The sequence below is a fragment of the Nelumbo nucifera genome, chromosome 3, assembly GCF_055504915.1.
Source record: "Nelumbo nucifera cultivar China Antique chromosome 3, China Antique-T2T, whole genome shotgun sequence".
Lineage (NCBI taxonomy): Eukaryota > Viridiplantae > Streptophyta > Magnoliopsida > Proteales > Nelumbonaceae > Nelumbo > Nelumbo nucifera.
In genome coordinates, this window is record NC_142651.1 from 72,469,603 (window position 1) to 72,480,312 (window position 10,710).

The following is a 10,710-nucleotide window of genomic DNA, read 5'->3' on the forward strand; positions in this document are numbered from 1 at the left end:
AGGTTTTCCTCCACAGCAGATTCAACCACCTCCTAAGAACCCTCAGCTTGAAAATACCAAGGCAATTACAACCTTAAGGAGTGGGAGGATTTTAGAGGGCCCATGTGAGAAAAAGAGAGTTAATGAAGAAGAAAAGGAGCAAGAAAACCATAAGTTGGGGGGATGAAAAAGGAAAGGAAAATTTAGAAGAAGAGCCTATAGTGAACCAACCCGTGGTTCCCTTTTCAACGGCTAATACAAATTTAGAGAGTTAAAGTGACCCATAGCTCTGAGCCTGCCCCACACCAAGGGCAAATGGCCCTGTATAACCACATCTTGCACCTAGGTTTCTACTGGCCCACCATGGTAGAAAACACCTAGAAACATGTGCGCAGGTGCCATAAGTGCCAAATACATGTCAAGAGGATACACCGGCTTGCCAATGACCTCCACCCCATCATCACACCTTGGCCCTTCCACACTTGGAGGGTAGACCTAATAGGTAAAATCCACCCACCTTCCAAGGGATACTGCTTCATCATAGTGGCCACAAAATATTAAACCAAATGGGCAGAGGCTATACCTTTAAAGAGAATTTGCGTAGAGAATATTGCCAATTTCTTTAGGCAATATATAGTTCACCAGTTCAGAGTCCCAATGAGAATTTTGATAGACAGTGTCTTGTCCATTAAGAATCAAGAAGTTTGAGACCTTTTGGGTCAGCATGGAGCAAGATTGGGCATGTCTACAACTTATTACACATAGGGGAATGGGCAGTAGAGGCCACAAATGAAACTTTACTGAGAATGTTGAGCAAAATGGTAGTAGAAAATCAAAAGGACTAGTTAGAAAAATTATCAGAAACTCTCTGGGCTTACAGAACAATGATTAGGAAAAGTACACAAGCAACACCCAGTTCCCTAGTTTATGGTCAAGAAATGGTGCTACGGGTGGAGATACAAACAGTTTCCGCTCGTGTAGCCTTTGCGATGGGAAAACAATTCAAAACAGAGGACATGGTTCAGCTGCTCGGTGAAAGGCTAGAATACATTGACGAAGAAAGGTAAAAAGCATTACAGCAACATATAAAATACAAACAAGCCTTAGCCGCAAACTTTAACAAACTAGTGAAGCCCAGGAAATTTATAGGAGACAAAGTCCTTAAGTCAACACTCCATGTTAGACAAGGCAAAGTTGCTAGCAAAATTGCCCCTAATTGGGTCGGACCGTACGTGATCCAAGAAGCTCACCCATCGGGATATGATGTATTAAAAAACTATAGACAGCGGGTAAGAAGTTGAAATTGTGAATGGCCACTAGTTGAAGCCATATTTTGAATAAGGTTGTAAAGATGTGTTATGTTTATCACATGTACTTCTTTTAAAATTTTGTATATGTTTAGAAATAAAAGGTTTGCAAGTTCTATATGAAATACATGTTGTATGTTACATACTTATCCTGAAAATATCAAGCGATAAATTTCTGCAAGCATATATCAATAGCATGTATCCTTCCAGGAACATTTTGCGATGCACCTTGAATTTGTTGCGACAAAAGTTTGATATAGCCATGTATTTTGAGAAGTGCGATGAAGTTATGTTTATTTATGAATGAATGTCTTGTTCGATATACTTGTGCACTGAATTTTGTTTATGTGTTATATATATACATACATATATACTCTTATATACCTTGGTCCGTCTAGGATGTCGCATGCTCCATGCGAAGGCCCTAGCAGCCTCAGGCACATTCTTATATACCCTGTCCGCCTAGGATGCCGCATGCTCCATGCGAAGGCTCTAGAAACCCTAGGTGCATTCTCACATACCTTGGTCTACCCAGGATTCCGCATGCTCCATGAGAAGGCCCTGGCAACCCCAGGCGCATTCTCACATACCCTAGTCCACCCATGATGACGCATGCTCAATTCGAAGGCACTAGCAACCCCAGAAGCAATGACAAAACAAGACAGACATAACAATGTTTGCGATGATCTACCATGATGACCCAGAGCGGTGCACGATGAATTTCAAGTACTTTGCCTCATTTAACAAACATAATGCCCTGGAATGAAGGACGATCAGACTTAACCTATCCTATGCATGGACAACAATATTCTACTAAACATCACAAATCCTCGCTGCTGATGTTTTACTTCTACAAGAGAACCTAAGGCCTCTTTTCATACAATGACAAAACCCTACCACAATGGTTATAAAGGTTTAGGGCTTATAATCAACTCTCATGGCTAGTTACCTCCCCAAACCATTATTGCGATGAAATCCTAGCTTATGCTTATTTTCTACATTATGATTAAGTCCCAATTGTATCACCCACAAGAAGCCTTGCTTTCTCAAGGCGCAACATCATTGGGTTCTTGCATAGGTAACAAAGGCGTACTACTCTACAAAATAAACCCACTTCATTTTTCTATAAACATAGACCTCAACACTCACTTCATAGCTCATTCCTCCTATATGTTATTGAATTAACCCCTTCGCAATTTATAGTGTTTTCGGAATAGCACTCAATTTCCCTTCTTCTAACGATTTGTGATAAAGTCTAAAAGATATCCGATTTCAAAATGTTTACACTGAATATTATTATTTGGCACTTGTATAGTTCTTATCAACATTGTTTTAAAATTGTGCTAAATGTACAAACTAAGAAGTACACGCGGTTTGTTTAGTGTTGTGTAATTTATGCACAGTCAATTCAGGCAAGTGTACCTTAGTCAAATGTACGTATAATGATGAGAAAAGTGTCGATCTCACAAATATTAGATCACAGTATCAAATCAATTTTAAACTAACCTAAGTTGAACTCGTGAATCAATTGAATGAATAAAAACTAAAAGAATTAATGCAAATCCAAGAACTTAATAAAAATTGAATTGATGGATGAATGCAACTAGGGTTAGATTTCATTAAATCAAGTTTATATAATTACCTATTTAATTGAACTCAAGACCGAAATTACCCTAAGGTATATTAAAGTTATTTTCATGTGATGGTGGATTTCTCTAAACTAATTAATAAGCTTTCTCAAGTCATATTAATCCTTTATTAATCCAATTCTATTATCAAATTTCTAAGTGGTTGTCAAAAGGATAAATAAGCATTAATTTCTTTGGAAACCTCTAATCGTAGAAGGGGATTTGACTCACTAAGCTTCTTTTATTCCCACACATGAGCTAATCATCTTTCGATATCATAGTCTATCATGCGATTTTTATTGCCTAGGGGTCTAGTTCATAACAATCCTTTGGCCAGTCATGCATGAATCATCAAATCATTAAAAGATTGGCCAATTCTTTTAAAGCATTAAGAATAGCAATAAAAATTCATCATGCAAATAATAAAGGTCTCGAATTGAATTAAACAAATAACTATATAATCTTAAGATTAAAATCCATCTAAACCCTAGCTAAGAGAATTCAGCTATACATCATTAAATTCAACATACTCAAGAAAATTATAGGGGAAATACAGCAAAAACACATCAAAGAATTTATAAAATTACAAGAAAACTTTAGCCTTTGAAGGTAGAAGACAAGTGCAGCAACTAATCCTTTCTCCCTCTTGAATTCGGATTCTTCCTCTCCTTCTCTGGCATGCTGAAATTACTTCCTCTTCTCTTCTGATGTGCTGAGACTGCTTCCTCTTCTCTTCTCTACTGAATTCTCTCTAAGGATGTGTCATTTTGCCTTGAGTCTATGGTTATTTTTATAGTGCAGCCTCCCCCTCAATTTCTTCTTAATGCATACTCCTAATTCAACACAAATTAGGTCTCTTAGTTTTTATCTCAGTTGAATTCCTATCTCTTCTGCACTGCCAACTGCTAGACCCGAAACTTGTAGCTCGAATGGCACTAGGTTGGCGGCGGAATTAAGTTGAGTGATAAACACAATAGTTATATCCCTATCTCTTATCTTTAATTATCCGTTTGAATCACCTCAATCCGAATTGTAGGCAGAGAGTTATGCCCAAAATACGAGAACTATATCAAAACAGGAAATTTCCCGATTTTTGTGCATACATATCAAATCCGATTTCAATGGATTCTCTCCTTCATGGTTACATCATGGAGCATCATTGTTGCATGGTCCTTCTTCTATGATCATCTTGATCAATTAAATCAAACTCCTCCTTAAAATTGCACAATTAAGCTCCAAATCATCTTGCAAGACAATTTCATCATAATTAGTGCAATACCATGTTAATTCCAAAAACATTATTACCCAAAATCATCAAGTTAGAGGTATGAAAATATGTACAAATATAGGCTTATCATTTAGCTAATTACACCAGCACATATTCTGCAATAATGTTTGGTTTTAAGGCTCTTATTGGTTAAGATTTTGGGCGAACATGCTCCATTACTAAAACGAACATCATATCTCACAAAAACTACAAAATCTTTTTTTTATGGATGTTATTGCGATAACTTTCTAATGACACTGAGGTAAAAGAATAATGTTCACCTCATACTCCTGCTTGCAGCGAACGTTATCAGCCTTAGTGTTATTTGATACCCACGCATGTCCTCAAAATTCAAACTTCTTATGATTCAAACACAAAATAACAACATGGGATATCATCCATAACAGTGTTATGGTTAGAAGAATGCGCAAAGCCTGGTAGCCTACTGGCACTGCAATAGACCCACTAAGATGTAATAACAATATTATTCTTTGAATCGTTAGACAACACAATCAGCATCCAATATAAGTCAAAGTTAAAATCTTTCTTTTTTCCATTACAAAAAGAAAATTGATAGGGTGAGGAACCATAAATGTTTACATAGCAGACTAGCTTCTTCGCATAATATCTATGTCTTCTAGACCCTGCTTTCGTGTCTCAAAGTCCATCATGTCTTTCTCCTCAGCCTCATACTCGGACACTTTTTTCATTGACGGGCACACTCCTCCAATAGGGTGTCTAGCTTCTCGGTCACCATCAAGAGGCCAGCTTTAACCACCTTGAGGCAAAGACGCACATCCCTTCAGAGACCAATAGAATGCATGGGCCAATAGAATGACCCGTTCTTCAATCTGCTTCATTTGGAAGCCAAACACAGCAAACGACTCGTAGGTCCTTCCCGATCGATCAAATTCAGACCATGAAATCTCATCACTAGACTGATTCATGATGCAATCCATCATCACCGCAATAGTATTCAGCACCGCCCCTACGATCACCGGGTGATGTCCATGGATGGTAGCCAATCGTTCCAAATGATGACTGAGGCAAACTTTTCCATGGAGCCCGACACGGAGTACTTGTCATTTCTATGAGGACCTTGGATTTGGACAGGGTCTACGATCTCATAGCCTAGAGGAGCGACATCATTGTTGACATAGTATTATTTAAGCTCATCACGGACTAACGCGAGCTCCTCATCATATGACGATGGCTCCTCGAAGGGCAACACCACCTCGAAGCTTGTGGCTTCACTCTTAGGCTGGACCCCCGAGCCACCAGGAGCGTCGGCCTCAACAGGGTCAATAGTGGTAACCCCTTCCTCGTGATGAAATTCGGGATCCGTTGTCTCACATGGTGCCTCAACACCTCGGTCGTAGTGGGTTCCTGCACCTCGGTACTAGTCTATTGCGACCTAGAGAATGGCAGCACAGGAGTATCGATGATCAGTGGGCCCCTTGGGGTAGCTTCAGCCTCATGAACCGGTTCAGCACACGCCTCCCTCGGTGCCTCCACGGGAGCTTCTTCCCCCTGCGCGACAACAACTACAGCAATCCATCAATGTCTGCACTTTCAGCAGCCTCCTATGTCTGATTGGGGGGGTTGCAATGACTGTAATTCACGCACCAGCCACTAGATAATTGGTGAGATTGACACAATAGAAGGGTCCACATCAAAAGGGATCTGCAATGAAGAAAACCACAAACAATTAGAACTCAAGTTAATCACAATATAAAGATAACACAAACGGAGATGTTACATATACCTTCTCACCCTAGTGTCCTCACAAGGAACCTCCGGGGCCTCTACGCCAAGCTGAGTGCCTTCTGGCTCCATATGCTTCAGAACAAAAGACTTCAAGCAAATTAGTAACAAATGCGGAAAACTAATCGCAACTAGAACAATGTAAATACATTGGTACACTGGTACTTACCAAATCAACCTTTGCAAATCCCCTACTCCAAGGACGGGGGGCCATCTTCTTCACACCCACCTGAGACACGGACGGAAGTGACTTTCTCACCATGAATGGCCACTGCTGATTGCACCAACTCTATATCGAGTGCGTCCTTCATCTCACTCGCTAGGGTAGGAGGCTCTCGCCTGAACTCCTCCTGGCTTGGCTAGGGCGAGCACCTATCTTGACTATCCCCTGGCTGTGATAAAGCTATATCTGGGGCAGGGACATGTGGTACAAATGGTATAAGTGGATCAGCTACGAGAGGCACCCTCACCGTCCTAGGTTTCTTCATTACAGAAGGGCAACTGCTCTCACCCTATCCAAATGGTAGATGGAAAGTTGAATTTCACCGGTGCGATCAAGTTGGGGGTGTGATAACTCTATATTTTGATGCCTTAAGGGCATCATTTTAGGGGTATTTTAGACCTTAGACTGACTAATCTATACCCTTTTCTGGTTAAATTCAATGTTGTGACCTCCAAATTCTGGGTAAAAACTAGGAAATTTATAGAGTTTTTTGCAGATTTTGGGAAGCTGGTGAGAATTTCAACTGAGGGAGGGGTGTTTCTGTGAAAAACTGAGCACAGGAGGGCACCTCCTATTTGTTAAACCCAGAAAGGCACCCCTCCTTCAGGCGTTTCCCCACTCATTCTTTTCACCTCTAACAAACCCTAGCCGCCCCTAATTGCTAAATCTTCACCTTCCACTCCTCCCTAAAATCTAATCTCAACCATCCAAGCCTTAATAACCTCTCATACCCTTAGATCTTTACCTTGCAATCTCCACCCTCCATTCTAGGGCGCCATCTCTTTAGCATTCTAACACTAGGGCCCCACCTAACTCCTAATCTCCACCATTCAAACCCTATGAGCTTAAATTCCAGCCCTCCATACTTATAGGTGCCCTCTCCTTTTCACTCTAGCCGTTGGACCCCTCTACTTTATTTCTAACCCTCCATTTCTAAACCCTAGGGGTGCCCATTTTCTGCATAAACCCACTAGTCGCCCTTCTCTTTCTCTCTAATCCCAGTTTTGTCCACCCTTCTCTACAAAAAGGACCCCAAGGGCCCTGGAGAAGGGGTTGGTCAATTCATCCAATTCAACAAGGCTAAGGTTTCTTGAGGAGTTCAAGGGTTGTAGAAAGGAAGGACGCATAGATCTTGTCAAGAGGGGTTCTTGCAAGCAGTCCAGCCAATTTGCAACTACTACCATTGGATTTGATTAGCCATCCGTTTTGTTTTCTTTATTTTCTTTTATGTTATTTTAATTCTAGCAATCTTTTAGATTTAATTTCTATTTGTTAGTGTGTTTTGCAGATCTAAATTCATTCAGTTCAAGGCTAAGGTGTCTCAAGGGGTTCGAGGGCTGAATGGAGGGAGAAAGCGTGCATTTCATCTTCCCGGATAGCTACCGCCACTGGATCCGAATTTTGGATCATTTTTATTTATTTTTTTTGTTGGTTTCAGTGTTCTTTAATTTCTGAATTTTAAAAATTGTCTTGTTCAATTCAGAACATTTAATTTCCGCAATAATAAATTTTTTGTTCTTATTTTCTACAAATCCCAAATCTATTTTTCTTTTATTTGTCCAGAACGAAAACAATAATTTTTATTCTAGCTTCCTTGTGGGTTTGGCCCCATCCTCATCATGTATTACATTGTTTAAGGTTACGTGAGGATTGGATAAATTTACAAATCTCTAAACTGGTGCCATGGGTGTTTGATGACGCATCCCGGGTGCACTAAGTTTTTGGCGCCGTTGCTGGGAAGCAACGAATTGAAAATTTATATTTCTTTGTTTCATATCTGTTTACATTATTTTCTTTTTACTTTGTTAGTTTTCTGATCTTTGGAAATAAAACTCTCATAATTCTTCTTTGTTTTCACAGGACATAGCAGTCGAAGGCGGGGTGTTGGAACACTACCGAACTACGCACAAAAAAAAATATTGGGTAGCGATTCAGGTGTGGTCATCCCAACTTATTTCTAATTTTTCTTTTTATTTTTTAATTTATCTTGGTAGATTAGTGTTTTCGAATCTTTGGTTTTTTATTTTTTTTTATTTCAAAATAGATTTGGTTATATTTTTTTAGGATTATTTTTTTTTCTTTTGTTTCATCTTTAGATCTAATTAGTTATTTAATTGAGTAATTAATTGTTAATTAGGAAATTATTCAAAATTTTGAATTTAAATTTTAATTTGAATCTGAATCTGAATCTGAATTTGAATTTGAATTTGAATTTGAATTTAAACTTCAAATTTCAAATTTTGAATTTCAAAAAAAAATAATATTTTAAAATTTTTTGCATTTGCATTCCAACATTTAGGGTTTGATATGCTCTAGAACATGCATCATATAGGATTATTTAATTGATGAAATCATCTTGTTAGTTTTTAATGTGTTAGGGTTTTTCATTTTTTTAATTGCTCTCTTTGCTAAATTAATTTGTTTAATTATTTTATTGCTGAATTGCATATTCGAGATAACCGTTCATGCACTATAATTAGTTGCATTTATTTTGTTTATTATGTTTTTCCGTTAATCCATTTAAGGGCAATCCAAATTAAATAAGATAAGGTAGGGATTTCATCACCCTTCCTTGGCCTAGAAACCACCACCCTTTCACGTGTGGTTCACCCTAAACCTTAATTTAAAATTTGGATAGCAAGATCCTATAGGAGGCCCCACACATTTGGTTCAAAAGTGTTCTGATTTTTAGGGAAGCTTATAATTACTTTTCATAACGGGCGGTGGGTGTCTAAGGAAAGAGGTTAACCGGCTAAGCCTAAGTAGGTTCTGTGGTTACTTAATTAGGTCCTTGCGAGAGCAAGGGGAGCCTCCCACATCCCCACCTACTAGCTAACCAAAGGAAGTGGTCCAATTCCAAGTGAACCTAAGAGGATTCACATTGGTTAAACCACTAGTTTAGGAAACCTTAGGTCAGCCCCTAGGCCATGTGTGAAATGCTTGCATTTTTTTAATTTAAAAATTCAAATTTGAATTTAAATTTCAAAAATTTAAATTTCAAATTTCAAATAAAGAAAGAGAAAATAAAAAATTTAAAAATTCAAATTTGAGTTACATTTCAAAATCTAAATTTGAAATTAAAATTCAAAATTTAAATTTCAAATTTCAAAATAGAAGAAAAAGGGACTTCTGAGTTGTATGTTGGGAAGGAGATCTTTGAGGAGAGAAATAGTAGAACCCATACCTGAGATAGAGAGATACCTCCATCACCCGCAACGCAACCAAATGGCCTGGATCGATGATGAACAACCCATAAAGTTGAAGGAGTATTTCACTCCGACCCAATATAACCCTTCATCCTGCATACAGTTGTCAGATACCCAAGCCTTGCAGTATGAGATTAAATCAAGCACAATCCAAATGCTCCTCTCTTTCTACGGGAACCCAAGTGAGGACCTATACAAAGACATAGATGAGTTTCTGGAAATTTATTCCACTGTAAGGATCCAAAACATTAATGACGATGCCCTTAGGTTAACTCTTTTCCCCTTCTACTTGAAAGACAAGGCCAAGCACTAGTTGGGAACTATAGGGAGACCTATTAGAACTTGGACAGAAATGCAGCAAATATTCCTTAGAAAGTGCTACCCTATAGGACGAACCAACACCATGAGAAGAGCCATCACTGGATTCACCCAAACACCGGGTGAACAAATTCACGAGTCTTGGGAGAGAATGAAAGAGTTGTTGAGAAAGTGCTCACACCATGGCCTGTCCAAGTGGCAAATTGTCCAAGCCTTCTATGAAGGTTTGACTGATCAGTACAGGCAAATGGTAGATGCATCCTGTGGGACAGCATTTATGAGTAAAAGTGAGGATGAAGCATGTTCTCTTTTCGAAACATTGAGTGAAATTTTCATCAACAATGCATTATTATATTCCTATGAAAGGTCAGTGGGACCCTCAAAGAGGGCAGAGCTCTACGAAGTCAGGAACAGTATAAAGTCCGAGGCAAGAATGGACCTGAATGCAATCTCTAGAAAATTGAACAAGGTAGATTTTCTAGCCCAAAATCTTGATCAATTCTTCACCTATAACCAGCAACCGGGCCCATCTACACCTTATCCTAAAGTTTGTTCCATTTGTGCCAGCCCAGCCCACCAAGTTGAGGATTGTTCAATGGCGGCCCAATTTCTGTCATTTATCCAAGAACATGTTCAGGTAGTCCAAAGTGTCTCGAGGCCTAATAATGACCCATTTTCAAATACTTACAACCCTGGGTGAAGAAATCACCCTAACTTTCCTTGGAAAACACATCAACCTAACACAGTCCCAGTAGTACCATCCATCTAACTCCATGGCCCAACAATTTCAAAGGCCACAAGTATAGAGCCAATTCCAGCAGACTTACCCTAGGAACCAGCCGGTTCAACCTTATCAGGTTTACCCACAACCTCCTCAGACCAGTACAGTTGATGACAAATTAATGCAGCTTCAACAGTTGATTCTAACTCAGCAGCAGTCCATCACTAGATTAGATATCCAAATAGGACAACTAGCTAAAGCCAATGCGAAGAGAGAAGTAGGACAACTACCGAGTCA